Genomic DNA, 16,232 nt, shown 5'->3' with positions numbered 1-16,232 from the left:
CACACAACACATGTCGTACATGCTAGGGACCGCAAGAAGATACTAATGCACCGTACATCATAGAAAACTGACAGAAACACAAAACATCTCATACACCATGGAACACGTGCAAACTTAACAGGAGAAATATACACGTATAGAGCACTCATGCACACAAACACACACACACATCATATATACTACACACTCAAAACATCTGGCACATGCTATGGAGTTGTGACACAAACATGTAAAATGTAGTTCAGATTATGAAAAGCGTGCAGAAACATGACATATGTAGCACACACCATGGGTGACATGCAGGCAAACCAAATGCGGAACAGACTGTTAAACAAAGAGAAGCATGGCACAACTGGTGCAATCTATGACACATGCAGTGCAGTCCTAGGAACACATGCAGTGACATGACATATGTGGTGCACAGTATCAATCAGATGCAGACATGACAGATGTAGCACACACTGCGAACATGCCTAGAAGCATCACACGTATTGCATTCACTATGAAACACAGAGACACACCAAATGTAAGACAGACAGTAGAGCTCATGCAGAGGCCTGGCATATGTAGTACATACTAAGGGCCACATGAACGCATGACAAATGTAGCAAAGGTTGTGGAAGTCCACCAGAGACGTAGCACATATGATAGAAGTTATGGGTCGTGTAAACACATGAAGAACAGACAGTGGCACACACTTAGGGACACAACATATGTATGTGGTGCATGATATCAATCACACACACATATGGCACAGATATATCACACATAGCATACACAGCAAACGTAGCACAGGCTGTAGAACTCTCGCAGCGATGTGGCTCACGTATAGTACATGGTATTGGTCACATGAACACTTGGAAAATGTTGCTCAGGTGATATAATACCCACAACAATAAAACACATGCACAAGGTGCTGTGAAACAAGGACAGAGATGCGACACATGTAGACAAACTGTGGAACACACGGATGTGCATGGAACATGTATTGCCCACTATAGGGTCACGTGCAGACAAAACGACGGCAGCAGGCACTATGGAAAACAGACTAAAGTATGACGTGTAGACAGAGCACAGCATAGAAAACATGCAGTCAGGACATATGTAGCATATGCAGACAGAATGAGACACAATGTAACACTCATAGGAAGAAGTCACAATCTTTACATACCGGAACACACTCAAAGACATTACACATGTAGCAGCACATTGTGTGGGTCACAAGCAAACACAAACATGCAGAGCACATGGTGGAACATATGCGAAGACATGACGTGATGAACACTGTCCAATGGAGGTAGCAACAATTCTTGCGTTTCACTCTATGAAATTCACCCAGAGGCACCACACAAGCTACACATTCTTTGAAACATGCAAAATGATATTGTTATCAGCATGTTTTTCTCATTTGTTCTGAAAGTTCCTTGAAACTCCCTTGTGGGCATATGGTGCTCTGCAAGCTGTGCCCAACACAACCTGTAGCACAGCTGTCAACATCTTAAATGCACGTCATGGAATTGCGCAGAGCTTTACGAAACTGCTGGCTTCCCAACCCCAAGCCATATGGGCACAGCACTGGGTAGGTGGCATAAGCCATCCTGCCTAGAGTGATGAGGCCTGGGGCTAGCTGGTACCCATTGCTGAAGCTGATGGCCAGCATGGTGAAGTGGGTGACCCAGCAGGCAAGGTAGACGCACATCAAGGCCAGCACAATCCACCCTGCCCTCCAATGAGTGTTGGGCCTGGAGCTGGGAGTGGGGCCAACCCACGTGTTCACTTTCATTGGCCCAATTGACAGAGTGACTGCTGGTGACAGCATCTTCATGTACTTCCGTAGGGCCCACAGAGTGCCTGTGCTGGCGACCAGCATAATGGCGGCAGGAAGGATCTCTGTCAGCACCAAACAGCTGTAGACGTAGGCTTTATTTCTCCAGGTGTGCCCAACAGAAAGAACACAGCCGTAATAACTCCTGATGTTGCCAAGAGGGTTGGAGACATTGGCACAGGAACCATTCCCGCTCAATGTTTGGCTACAACCCCTTGTCTCCTTTTCCAGGTAGAATAAGGACTCAGGAAAATGCCACAGATGATCCAGATGGTGACAATGCAGATCTTCATTGAGGGGCCACCCTCCGAGACTCGCAGTAGAAGAGATCCCTGGTTGGAGCACAGCTTGAACGTGCGGTACGCGCTGAGGAGGACGGTGAGCCAGGCGCTCATGGAGCCAGAGAGGATGGAGAAGAGGCCAAAGATCTTGCAAAAGGTTTCGCCCACGAAGTCCTCACTGACGGCTTTGTACAGCATCACCGGGGTGTACCTGGTTGTGACAGAGCACAGGTTGGCTAAAGACAGGTTGCTGATTAGTAGATCCACTGCAGAGATATGCCTGCCGGACTTCTTGAGGGTCAACGCCACGACCACCACATTCCCCAACACACCAAAAATGAAAAAGATGACATAGGCTGAGAAGACCGCCGCATCCATGTCCACAGGAGGTCCTGGTTTTGCCGGGGAAAATGAGAAGCCACAGTAGATGAGCTGTAACTATGTCTCAGCAAGACGATGAGTGGTAACTATGCCTCAACCATATGTCACTGGGATCTTCCTTTAAGAAGGTGGATGAATTTTGCCATATTGATCACAAGAAGCTCACCGATGAAACTCAGAGTCCGCGTGGAAACCTAAGGTGGTGAAGGTAGCGCTCTGGGGGATGGAAGCTGTGTGCTCTGTGGCACGCCGAGCTATCTCTGTCTTCGGCTGTGGTCTTCAGGAGGTAATCAGTGAGCTGTTTTCTACTGCAGCTTCACATGAATAGCTCCCCCTCCAACTAAGCACATCCATTCAGAGCCTTGGACTTCAAGTGCTAGCATCCTATTGCAGATCATCATGCAGCTAACAAAAAGGCAAGCAGGAAGCCTTCAATTAGGGCCGATGAGTGGGTGGGGGGATGGGAGTGTGGGGGCTGGTGGATTTGCAATGCAATGTTCCTGTATGCCTTTAAATACCTCTCAGCACTGAAAAATGCAAGTTTACATAATTTAAATCATTTTTATAGCTTCATCCTACCAGCAATTATTTTAAAATATCAAAAGAATACAACATGTTTAATAAAGTCTAAATTCGAATTGTAATTCAATAAATCATTAGCATGCAGTGAAACAGCTCAGCCTACACACGAAATCATATAAGAATCTCTCAACTGTAGTATGCTTTGTCACTTCAGGGGTACGTGTAGGGTTCTTTCTAGCTCTGAACAGTAACACTTGTATTTCTTACCTGTGAAGGATGAGCCTACCAGACAGCACAGAGGGATAGATGAGAAAGACACATTGGGGACTTATCGAGCCCACCCCTTCCTTACCTGGTTTTCCCGCCACTCTCATTTGCCTACTTTTTATTCCAGGGGTAGCTCCTCCATGAGAGCGCCCCTCTAAAAAAAATGCCCCCACCGTTCAGGACGGGGTGCTGAAAAATAAAATGGTAATAAATAAAGTTTCTTACCATTTTATTTTTCAGTTCTGGGGGCAAATACATCGAGCAAAAGAAAATCATTTTTCTGGGCAAAGGCAACTTCTAATTCCGCCTTTATCGCGGCCATCGGTTCAATGGCGGGCCCTGGCCGGATTTTGGGAGCTGTCCTGGTCGTGAAAAGCAGTGCAGTTAGCGCCCACAACGCATTTAGAGGCGCGCGCCGAGGACTACTTGGAGCGCTGGGCTCTGCCATCTCGTGCCTCGGAAGCGTGACCTGGCTCTGCGCGTGCCAGTGGCGGTCAGTATACTACCTTTGGCTTCTGCGTGGTATATTAATGCCACACGCAAAGGAGCACGAGACCAACAAAAACCCCAGGGATTCCGAATCGTAGGGCCAGGCTATGCTTCAGACTTCTCTTACAATGTTTCCAACCCGCAGGAGTCCGCCTTGCGCCAGACGAGTCAGAAAACGATGCATACGTTTCAATCTACACCTTTCCATTTTGCACCACTTGGCAGACTGCCCTGTCTGTTTCAGGTATGCGCCCAGTATGCATCACTTCCATAGCGCCCAACGTAGCGCTTTCCAAGTGCATGCAATGCTCCAGTTAGCGCCTATTCTAGGTTGCCATAACTCCTATTACGCAATGGTTATTCACGGTTTTGCTGCCAACACTTGTCTCTGGGCTTAACACCATACTGAAGGAAATTCGCAACAGGGAAGTCATTCTTAGAAGAGCATCGATTTATAGAGGCGGAGGACGTCCCTCCCGTGCCTGAGCCAGCACATGAAAAATAAAACCATAGCTTGCTACCGTTCAATTTTCATAATTTTTCATCTGCTGGCCCAGGCAGCAGAGTGTACAGGGGGGTGCACGCTGGGCCACAGGAGGTGGGAGGGAGGAAGAGGGGAGAGTGCACTTAGGGACTTATTTACAGGAAAGTGACGCATCAATAGTGATGCACCACTTTTCTTGCGGACCCCTTGCGTCCCCTAACGCCACCATGGTAGCGCTGTACTTACAATACTGTGCACCATGGCGCATGTTAGGGGCACCTGCGTCATTTTTCTATTCTATTGTAACGCCATACTGGATTAGCGGGAAAAAAGATGACGCTAATCCATGATAGTGTTAAGAGGCCCATTGAAATCAATGGGAGAGCAGGCGTTAAAATGATGCTAGAAATGGCGCAATGAAATCTACAAGATTCCATTGTGCCACTTTTAGTGATCCTCTAACGAGGGAACGCCCCCTTTGCATATATTATGCATGATGTGGAGCAAAGGGTTTACAAGGTGGCACAAACCTAGTTGGCGCCACCTTGTAAATATGGCGCTATGGTAGTGGCCCGTTATCGTCACATTTACGGCAAAAAATGTGTGCAAATGTGGCTCTAAGGGGTGCAAGGGCCTTGTAAATCTGGCCCTAAGTGCACATGTATGTTTGGCTGGCCGTCTGAGGCCAGCCAAAGACATATGCACACTTAGGGTTCTCCAACCTGGCTGTATACACAGCCGGGCTGGAGAAACAGCACAGACCCCATACTTGTGTCTGAGCGACACTCCGAGCAACTCAGACCAATCCTGATGCTGCCTAGATGCTATGCTTAGCATTAAGCAGAGCCAGGATTGTTGGGGAGCCTGTAATAGTGCCTCAGAGAATGCTGGGAAACCACAAGAGGAGCGAGGCAACGCAAGGGAAACAGTAAGTGTTTTATTTATTTTTTTGTTTTAAATGTTGTTTCCTCCATCGTCCTCCCACTTCTCCTCTTGGCGTATACAGCGACCGCCGTTGGTGAACACCAGTCCCACAAATTCATCCCTCAGCACCGCGATCCGCAATGAGACAGAGGACAGACAGTCCATGTTCAAATCAATGCAATAAACAGCCTCCTGAAACTGTGCATTCTACATCTCCTTTCCCTTTATGTGAAACTAGTTATGGTTACCTTAGTAACCTTAACAGAAGAAACTTATTTTTATATTCACCTTTAACCACTCTTTTAAAAACAATATTTTATTTAATTTTCTTAAACCAATTCACCAAGACAGTTTGATTCTTTTCCATTAACACACCATGATCGTATCAGAGAGTTATAATCTTTTATTACACATGCAAGCATGACACATAATAACAACGTAGTCCCATAAGTAGGAAATGCTGGAACTCAGTGTGTAGTGATCGGTACTAATTGTGGGGTCTAACTCGGTGTCCCGTTTATGTCATCCTCCCGGAGTCCAGCCCGTAGTAAGTTTTCCACCATCCCCAAACCTTGTGAAACTTATGGGGACAACCTCGACTTTTGTATGTCACTTTCTCTGCTGCCATATAGAGACCTAGCCCTGTTGCCATTCTTGCATAGAGGGTTTAGGAAGCTGGCTCTGAATATACTATATCAAAATGAGATATGGCGTGCACAGAGTCCAGGGGTTCCCCAGAGGCTTGACAGAGGCTAAAGTAGAAAATACTAATGCTCTCTTTTGTGGTAGTGTGGTCGAGCAGGTAGGCTTATCAGTGGGTAGTGAAAATAATTTGTTGTACAGACACAGTCAAGAAATGGGGCACACACTCAAAACTAATTCCAGGCCAATGTATTTATATGGGAAAAATATATTTGTTACTTTATTTCTAGATCCAAAAGATTTTCGTTGCAGGTAAGTACATTTGTGTGTATCAAGCATATGTATCAAATGTACTTTATTTAAGTTTAATAAATAAAACAGTTTACAGGCAAGGTATGGGAAACATGGCGGCCAGCTAAGGAAGGCGGTTGAGGGCACCAGACCCTGTATCTAGAATAATGGTGAGACGCTCTGGGAAACGATGAGAGAGAACGCAGCGTAATAACTTTTCGTCTATTATGAGGAAACTTACTCACTGGAGTCAAGAAAAGTTTGAAGTCGTCGGATAATTGGGTCGCAGGGTGAGTCCCAGCGAGGAGCGGCTAATATATTGGAGCCGTGGGGGAAGAGCAGCCCAGTGGATCAGCAGAAAACGGCGCAATGCAGCCCAGGTGTGCTTCCGGGGCAGAGGGAGTGCCGGTGGAGCTGGGAGATAGAGTGGAGACAGAGACAGCGGCAAGCAGGGAGATATCGGGCATAAATCTATGCACACCAGGCTAAGGAACGGGAAGATTTTGGCAAAGAAGAGCCCCTGTGGGGTAATCCAGAGAGGAAAACTTGATGCCAAGGTAAAAGAGAGCAGGGAAGAGAGAAGGACTTGTTACGATTTTAGAGCCAGGGGGCATGGAGAAGAACCACTGGGGGCAAAAAAAAAGTCCCTGTCTGAATTGAATGAAAGGGTAGGTTTGGAGGTGGATAAGGAGGTAACCCAGCCATTGTTAAAAACATAACTAAAAAAAAGAGTGTAGCAGAAAAGGAAAAATGGGGCGCTTCTGTGAATATAGCAGGGAGATCGAAAATTACCCCCTCAGTGCCTTCTTTCTTTAGAATACAAGGAAAGTGCGACAAGGAGAGATTGAATATTTCACCACTGTTAAATATGCCAGGTCCATTGGATACCGGCGTAGGGCTAAGACTATATCCGCATGCATGAACAGGTTTCAAATCCTGGGTGAGGTATCCAGTGAATAAGAGGGTGATGGAGTAGAAAGCTTGCAAAACGGTTCACTATTAGACACAGGTAATCAAAACACCGAGAACGGCGCCAGCATAGCGTCACTGCTGGGTGTACTCACAATGGAAATAAAACAGAAATTTGCAATATCAGAAAGAAACCAGGAAACAATTCAAGGGACGGGTGAGAACTTGGAGGCAAGAATGGGTGAACTATCAGACAGGATAACTAAGATGGAGATCGCCATTGAAGGTCTAAGGAAAGAAGTTGATACTAATCGAGGGGAAATACGAACATTAAAATCTAATGAAAGAGATTTGTGTGACAAGATAGAAACATTAGAAAATAATGCAAGGAGGAATAACATTAGGATACTGAATGAACCGGAAGGAGCAGAAGGAGGAGACTTAAAAGGTTTCATTGCGGGCTTGATAAAGGAACATATTCCAGTGATAGCTTCAGTGGACCTGGAGGCAGATATCCAGAGAATCCATTAAGATCCCTTCAAAAAGAACCCTAATAGAGAGAAGCCAAGGAAGATACTGGTTAATTTCAAGACCTACTCAATAAAAGAACAGATCCTCTCGGAAGCTTTAAGAGTAAATTCCTTCAAGAAGGGTGAGATAACTTTTCGGATCAGGTAAGATATCTCTAAAGGGACGCAAGATTGCCAATGGGAACTGGGAAAATTCATACAGGAGCTTAGATCTTTAGGCGCAATGGCTAGTTTGAAATTCCCTGCAACCCTCAGGATTATGTGGAATAACAAAATGCGCAATATAAGAGGTCGGACAGAAGTTCAAAACATACTCCAACAAATGAAAGAGAGCTGCGTGTAGCTACAGGGAGAGGGATCCTGTGGGTATCAACGATACCCGATAAAGCGGGGTGGAGGGTTCCCCAGAGGGAGGGTAAAGCGGGGAATTACACATGGAGAATTACACATGGAGAAATTCAAAAGGAATGGGAACTGTATTGCACGTGGTGGGGAGCATATGGGAAAAAAAGAAAAAAAATCCTCATGGGGGGCAAGCTAACAAGGATAGGTTGGGGAGTACAGGGCTGACACCATGACTGTAGGGGGTTTAAGGGTGTTGTCATGGAAAGGGTGTTGTCATGGAATGTGAATGGGCTTAGGGTACCAAGTATGCAAAGGAAAATATTAGAATATCTAAAAAAGGTAAATTACAATGTTATAATACTACAGTAAACACATTTCCATAAGGAAGAGTGGAGGGAGATATTAAAACATCAAAAATGGATTAGTCAGTTTGCATGCACAGACCAAAGGTGTAGTCTGAAAGGCATTGCTATCCTCCTGAAGACTTCGGCACTAATCAGGCTAGAGAACAATACTGAAGATCCGGGTGGTAGGTGGCTGGTGGTAAACACTAAGTTGAATAGGGTAGGATATACATTAGTGAATTACAAGAATTACAAGGACAACTAATAAAGGCTGAGGTGGCCGAATATTTGGTGATAGGAGGGGACTTTAATGTCCTATTGGACCCTGTGCGAGATAAATCTACGTTGAAAACAGTGGGAGGATTAGGGAAAATGAGGGAGGGTGTTCATCGCTTGATAGGAGATTTTGATTTAATCGACATTTGGCGACAAAGATCGAGACAGGAAAAGGGGCATACCTACCATAATAAAAAGTATGGCCACTACTCCAGATTAGACTTCTTTTTGCTACATAGGAATTGTGCATCTAAAGTAAAAGAGGTAATTCACCTACAGGAACATCTTTCGGATCACTCAGCGGTAGCATTGGAGGTAGAGTTAGAAGGGGTTGTAGGTCTGAGAAGATGGACCATGGACAGGTCACTACTCACTGACTCGATTTTAGTAACCCAATTGAAAGAAGACACGTTAGAATTTTTCTGGGAAAATTAAGGATCTGCTCCCATTAATGTGGTCTGGGATACTTATAAAGCCTATATTAGGGATAAAATAATAAGCAGTGCAGCCCTAAGTAGAAAGGTACATATGTTTAGAGTGAGGACACTAGAAGACAGGATAGGAACATGTCAGAGAGAAGTGGAATCTTGTCAATACCAAGAAAAGGCTAATTGCATAAATAAATTTACAGAAGCAAGGGATGAATTAGCAGACTACTTGGAGGCCTGTGTGAAAAAAGATGGGAGGCCAGTAAGCTGGCCCATTATGAGTATGGGGAGTGGTGTGGTAAGATGCTTGCGTGGAAAGCTAGGGTAGAAAGGATAGGAATGCGGTTACGGAAATAGTTATAAAGGAGTGAGGGGAACGTTGCCTGTACCAGCAGAGTATAGGACATACTTTTAAAAACTTTTTTCAACGTCTATACACCGACAAGAGTTTAATATCAGAGGAACAGATAGCCACCTGGCTACAAGCAATAAGTATGCCTGTCTTACAACTAGCTCAACAACACGAGTTAAATCAAGAGATAACTACTGAAGAGATAAGTAAAGTAATAAAAGAATTGAAAAGGAGGAACGCCCCGGGCGTGACACTTTACCAAGCAAGTTTTATGGAGCACTAAGGGAGGAACTAATGCCCGTCATGACTAAGTTGCTAAATGAAATATATAAGGGCAATAGCCCCCAACCAAGGTCTTGGGATGATGCTGTTATTACTACACTATTAAAATCTGGGAAAGACTCTAAAACTTGTGAAGCAGATAGGCTCATATCCTTGTTGAACAATGATTATAAAATATATACACAGATTCTGGCTAGAAGGTTGGAAAAAGTATTGGGGAGTTTGATACATGCGGATCAAAATGGGTTTATGAAAGGGAGACAAGTGCAAGAGCTGACGCATTAGTTAATAGCGGCAATAGATGTGGCAACAGAAGGAAAACTAGCTCTGACCATAATGGCATTTGATGGCGCAAAAGCTTTTGACAGAGTAAGATGGACCTTTCTGTATGCTGTGATTAATATATGAATACGGAGAGGTACACAAGAGGGCTGCCCCCTACCACCCCTGCTTTTCAATTTGTATATTGTGCTACTGGCGATTTTACTGAGGGAGGAATGTAGGAAAGTACCATCTTACCTGGCATGTTACCCCCATTTTTACTGTACTGCTAGCCAGGACCCCAGTGCTCATAAAGTATGCCCTGTACGTGTTCCCTGTGTGGTGCCTAACTGTATCACTGAGGCTCTGCTACCCAGAACCTCAGTGTGTATGCTCTCTCTGCTTTTAAAATTGTCACTGCAGGCTACTGACTAATTTTACCAATTCTGATAGGCACACTGGAACACCCTTATAATTCCCTAGTATATGGTACCTAGGTACCCAGGGTATTGGGGTTCCATGGGGATCCCTATGGGCTGCACCATTTCTTTTGCCACCCATAGGGAGCTCAGACAATTCTTACACAGGACTGCCACTGCAGCCTGAGTGAAATAACGTCCACGTTATTTCACAGCCATTTTACACTGCACTTAAGTAACTTATAAGTCACCTATATGTCTAACCTTCACTTAGTGAAGGTTAGGTGCAAAGTTACTTAGTGTGAGTGCACCCTGGCACTAGTCAAGGTGCCCCCACATTGTTCAGGGTAAATTCCCCAGGCTTTGTGAGTGCGCGGACACCATTACACGCGTGCACTACATATAGGTCAATACCTATATGTAGCGTCACAATGGTAACTCCGAACATGGCCATGTAACATGTCTACGATCATGGAATTGTCCCCCCAATATCACTCTGATATTGGTGGGACAATTCCATGCATCCCCGGGTCTCCAGCATAGAGCCCACGTACTGCCAAACTAACTTCCCGGGGTTTTCTCTGCAGCCACTGCTGCTACCAACCCTCAGACAGGTTTCTGCCCCCCTGGGGCCTGGGCAGCCAGAACAAAGGATTTCCTCTGAGAGAGGGTGTTACACCCTCTCCCTTTGGAAAAAGGTGTGAAGGGCCTGAGAGGACTAGCCTCTCCTGGCCTCTGGAAATGCTTTGAAGGGCACAGATGGTGCCCTCCTTGCATAAGCCAGTCTACACCGGTTCAGGTATCCCCCCCAGCCCTGCCCTGGCGCGAAACTGGACAAAGGAAAGGGGAGTGACCACTCCCCTGACCAGCACCTCCCAGGGGAGGTGCCCAGAGCTCCTCCAGTGGGTCCCAGACCTCTGCCATCTTGGATGCAGAGGTGTGAGGGCACAATGGACAGCTCTAAGTGGCCAGTGCCAGCAGGTGACGTCAGAGACCCCTCCTGATAGGTGCTTACCTTTCTCTGTAGCCAATCATCCTCTGAGGGCTATTTAGGGTCTCTGCTGTGGGTATCTCACCAGATAACGAATGCAAGAGCTCACCAGAGTTCCTCTGCACTTCCCTCTACGACTTCTGCCAAGGATCGACCACTGACTGCTCCAGGACGCCTGCAAAACTGCAACAAAGTAGCAAGAAGACTACCAGCAACATTGTAGCGCCTCATCCTGCTGAAGAAATCTCCAGTGGGTCGACAGAATCTTCCCCCTGCCAACGCAGGCACCAAACCTCTGCATCACCGGTCCTCTGGGTCCCCTCTCATCTTGATGAGCGTGGTCCCTGGAACACAGGAGCTGGATCCAAGTGTCCCCAACAGTCCAGTGGCCCTTCTGTCCAAATTTGGTGGAGGTAAGTTCTTGATTCCCCACGCCAGACAGTAATCCTGTGTACTGCGTGAACTGCAGCTGTTAGGGCTTCTGTGCATTCTTGCAAGACTTCCTTCGTGCACAGCGTAGCCCAGGTCCCCAGCACTCCGTCCTGCATTGCCCAACTCGCTGAGTTGGACTCCGACGTCGTGGGACCCTCTTTTGTTGTTCTGAGTTGCCCGTCATCCTCAGATCTTCTGAACACCTGTTCAGGTGCTTCTGCGGGTGCTGCCTGCTTCTGCGCAGGCTCTTTGTATTGCTGAGCGCCCCTTCTGTCTCTCCTCCAAGGGGCAACCTCCTGGTCCTTCCTGGGCCCTGGCAGCACCCAAAATCCTCAACCGCGACTCTTGCAGCTAGCAAGGCTTGTGTGAGGTCTTTCTGCATGGAAAGAACTCTGCATCCTCCAGCACACCGTGGGACATCTTCTGACCAAAGGAGAAGTTCCTGGCACCTTCCGTTGTTGCAGTATGTTTGGTTTCTTCCACCCAGAGGCAGCCCTTTTGCACCTTCATCTGGGGTTTAGTGGGCTCCTGCCCCCCCTGGACACTTGCGTGACTCTTGGACTTGGTCCGCTTCCTTTACAGGTCCTCAGGTCCAGGAATACGTCTTCAGTGCTTTGCAGTCAGTTGTTGTCCTTGCAGAATCCCCTATCTTGACTTTACTGTCTTTCTGGGGTAGTAGGGTAACTTTACTCCTACTTTTCAGGGTCTTGGGGTGGGGTATCTTGGACACCCTTAGTGTTTTCTTACACTCCCAGCGACCCTCTACACACTACACTAGGCCTGGGGTCCATTCATGGTTCACATTCCACTTTTGGAGTATATGGTTTGTGTTGCCCCTAGGCTTATTGTCTCCTATTGCATTCTTTTGTGTTCTACACTGTTTGCACTACTTTTCTAACTGTTACTTACCTGATTTTGGTTTGTGTGTATATATTTGGTGTATTGTACTTACCTCCTAAGGGAGTATATCCTCTGAGATACTTTTGGCATATTGGGGGTTATTACAACTTTGGAGGAGGTGTTAATCGTCCCAAAAGTGACGGTAATGTGACAGATATACCACCAGCAGTATTACGAGTCCATTATATCCTATGGAACTCGTAATACGGCTGGTGGTATATCTGTCACATTTGGGACGGATTAACACCTCCTCCAAAGTTGTAATAACCCCCATTGTCACTAAAATAAAGTACCTTTATTTTTAGTAACTCTGAGTATTGTGTTTTCTTATGATATAGTGCTAAGTGATATAAGTGGTATAGTAGGAGGTTTGCATGTCTCCTAGTTCAGCCTAAGCTGCTCTGCTATAGCTACCTCTATCAGCCTAAGCTGCTAGGACACCTGTAATCTACTAATAAGGGATAACTGGACCTGGCACAGGGTGTAAGTACCACAAGGTACCCACTATAAGCCAGGCCAGCCTGCTACAAGGAACAACAGATTATCCCATTTAAATACAGGCACTGGGAGAAGAAAGTAGCACTCTATGCAGACGATTTGATGATTTTTACTCAGAACAGCAGGAACGCCCTTTTAGTTATACAGGAACTCATGAAGGATTTTGGGGAACTATCCGGATATCAAATAAACCAGAAGAAAACTGAATTAATGTCTTGGAATGCGGATCCTTGTAGTATATTGGAGAAAAATGAAATTATATATTTAGGGATATGGGTAGTTAAGGATATAAGACAAATGGCGCAAGAATATTTGAATAAATTAGTGGTTGAAACAAAGAAGCTTTTGAATTCTTTGGCGTGTCTTCCTCTCTCATTCATTGGGAGGTGTAATATAGCTAAAATGACGATACTGACAAAATTCAAATTTATTTTTAATACCATCCCTCTAGAGTTTGAAGTAGGTTGGTTTAAGAAGCTCCAAAGTGAAATGAACAGTTTTATATGGGCCCATAAGGGGGCACGCATTGCCTGGAAAACAATTACGGAAAAAGGAAGGTTGATGGAGGTATTGCATTTCCAGATTTTCAGTAATATAATTCAGCCTTTCAATTAAAGAACATAAGATCACTATTACAAGCACATTTTCAACAGACCTCACCCATTATGCTATGTGCTTACTGAAAGGTAGGAGGAAGGGGGTGCACATTTGTTATTTAAATTTGGTGACTCCAAATACTTTAAAAAGATTAGATTGAAAATATTAATAGCAGCATGTAAAATATGGATACAAGTTAGGGGGATTTTAAAAATTGTGTACGACAGTTGCCTTGCTCCAATATGGAATTCTCCAGGTACACCAGAGTGCTTACAAGATGTTTTATCTATCCCCCTAAAAAATGCTGGGGTGACAATGTGGGGACAGTTAAAAAGGAATGGGCACTAGCAACATGGGAAGAACTGGACCGACTTACAGAGAAGAAGATATCGAGGTTCACATATTATCAGCTAGCAAGTTGGGCAGGAACGGAACAGGATTTTGGGACTGGAGATGTGGATAGGGAAAAGAATTACTGGGGCTGTTTCCACAGATGAAAGAAGTGTTTCAGTGGTACTGGATGATGGTACAAGGGGAAGACGGCCCATTAACATTGCCAGTCGAGAAATGGAAGGCGGATATGCCGGACATGGAGTTAAATGATATTTGGCAAGTATCTATGTCTTCATTGTGGCAAGTGATAAAATCAGCACCGTTAAGGAGAAATCATCTGTTTACAATCCACAGGGCATACTGGTCTCCAAAGAGATTAATGAGGCTAGGAGGATGGAGTAGAAGGGGTTGTCCGAAATGTGGTCTGGAAGAAGCTGATGACATGTATCTTTTTTGGAATTGCGTGAGGATTCAACCCTTTTGGCAAGGAGTGAGTAATATTTTATCAGACATGCTCAAGAGAAATATCAAGGTGAACCTGGTTTTGGTTATTTTTGCCATTGTGACCAATGAAAGCCCCACTACTAAACTGAGGAAGTCCCATCATCATTTACTTTTTATGCTGATGGTAGTAGCTCGCAGATAAACATGTAGGAAATGGTTATCACCTGAGGCACCAGATGTGTTAGATTGGGTTAGATCAGCTATAAGAATTTGTAGAGTGGATAGCGTTGGTGGGTCCCGGAAAAGAATGGAGATGTGGGAAAGTTTCCAAAAAATATTTCATGGACTAATGGTCCAATGATTAAAGACAAAGCAACATGCAAAGGAGTACAGAAGGATACTCTGGAAACTTACATATGTTGAAGGAGGCCCAACAGCAAGGTGGCCCCAGTGAGGGTTCTCTTTTCCCCTCTGGTAAATGTCAACGATGCCTCCTACGAGGATAAAAAAAATATGTAAAAAAAAAACAGTTTAGAGGCAAAGTAACACTTTTTACTTTCAAAAGACACTGCAATTTTCAGAACAGTCCTGGGGGAGGAGTGGTAGTGCAGTTTTGAGGTACATACTCGACTTACAGTTCCAGCCTCTCTGAGGGTTAGAATGTCCACTGGTCAAGGTTCAAGATGACCCCAAAAATACACTACCAGCAACAGTGGGCCGGCTGGGTGCAGAGGTCAAAGTTGGTGTTAGATGGGATCCTATAGAGACTGGGGTCACTAGGAAACAGATCTACTGGCAGGTAAGAACCCGCAACTTCAGAGGGCAGACCTGGGGGCTTTAGGTGAGCACCGGGTGGGCGGAAAGACAGGTTAGCACCAAATACACCCCCCCAGCGGCACAGGGGCGGCCGGGTGCAAACACAGATTTGGGCTCCAAATGCTTTTCAATAGGGGAAACACAGGGGTCACAAAGATGCTTCAGATTGGGTGCAGGGGGTCGGTTCCGTAAAACCCAAGGCTGGACAAGGAGGAGGGCCATCTTCTAAATGTTGCTGGACCATCGGTCAGATTCTGCAGGGGGCTGCAGGTGCAGCAGTACCTTTTGTGCGTTGGGTTTCTTCTTCTCGTTCTCTCACGATCGGGGGGGGCTCCTCCAGATTTAGGCTGCAGGCGTTGTCGTGTTGGTCAGGAGGAGTCAGCCCAGGATGGACACAACACCGTCAGAATTGCCTGGGGACCTGCTCTGGACTGGTGGGCCACCAGGACTTGGGCCGTGAGTGTTGGGTGCAGAGTGGGCAGGGCTCATGGATCCTGGGTGGTTCTGGAGTCCTTCTTAGAGTTGCCTGTGGACTGGGCTGCTGTCGTCTGGAGTTCTTGGCTCTCTGGTGGGCAGGCAGCCCTCTGGGGGTTTGTAGAGGTTGCTGGTCCTGCAGGATGCATCACCTTTTTGTAGCAGGGCTTCTGAAGTCTCAGGCAGGCCAGTAGGGCTGGGATCAAGTCAGTTGGTGTCTGAAGGCTCCTTTGCCGGGGTCGGCTTAGCAGTCCTTCTTCTTGCTTCTTTCTTCTTTTCTTCTTGAATCAGGAATCTGATGACCTAGATTCAGGGATGTCCCTAAATACTAGATTTGGGGGCATTACAGGGGTCAGAGGGCAGTAGCCAATGGCTACGGTCCCAGAGGATGGCTACACCCCTTCCTGTGCCCACTCCCTTTGGGGAGGGGCACACATTCCTAACCCTATAGGTCCCAAACCAAGATGGAGGATTCTGCAGGGAAGGGGTCACTTC

The 16,232-nt window shown here is 46.0% G+C and overlaps 1 long non-coding RNA gene across 3 annotated transcripts in view; it reads right to left on the bottom strand.

The window, feature by feature from the left end:
• The window catches only part of LOC138246496 (uncharacterized), a 218,770-nt gene that overhangs the window by 77,150 nt on the left and 125,388 nt on the right, over nt 1-16,232 (bottom strand). Inside the window, exon 2 of one of the 3 annotated variants that reach the window (XR_011194299.1) lies at nt 14,862-14,941. The exons of the other annotated variants lie outside the window; for them this stretch is intronic. This is a non-coding gene — a long non-coding RNA (uncharacterized lncRNA). The remainder of the gene's footprint in view (nt 1-14,861; nt 14,942-16,232) is intronic. 3 annotated transcript variants of the gene reach the window in all.

Source organism: Pleurodeles waltl, chromosome 7 (genome assembly GCF_031143425.1).
Source record: "Pleurodeles waltl isolate 20211129_DDA chromosome 7, aPleWal1.hap1.20221129, whole genome shotgun sequence".
Taxonomy (NCBI): domain Eukaryota; kingdom Metazoa; phylum Chordata; class Amphibia; order Caudata; family Salamandridae; genus Pleurodeles; species Pleurodeles waltl.
The sequence above is the reverse complement of the archived record's forward strand: the minus strand, read 5'-3'. Positions and strand labels throughout refer to the sequence as shown.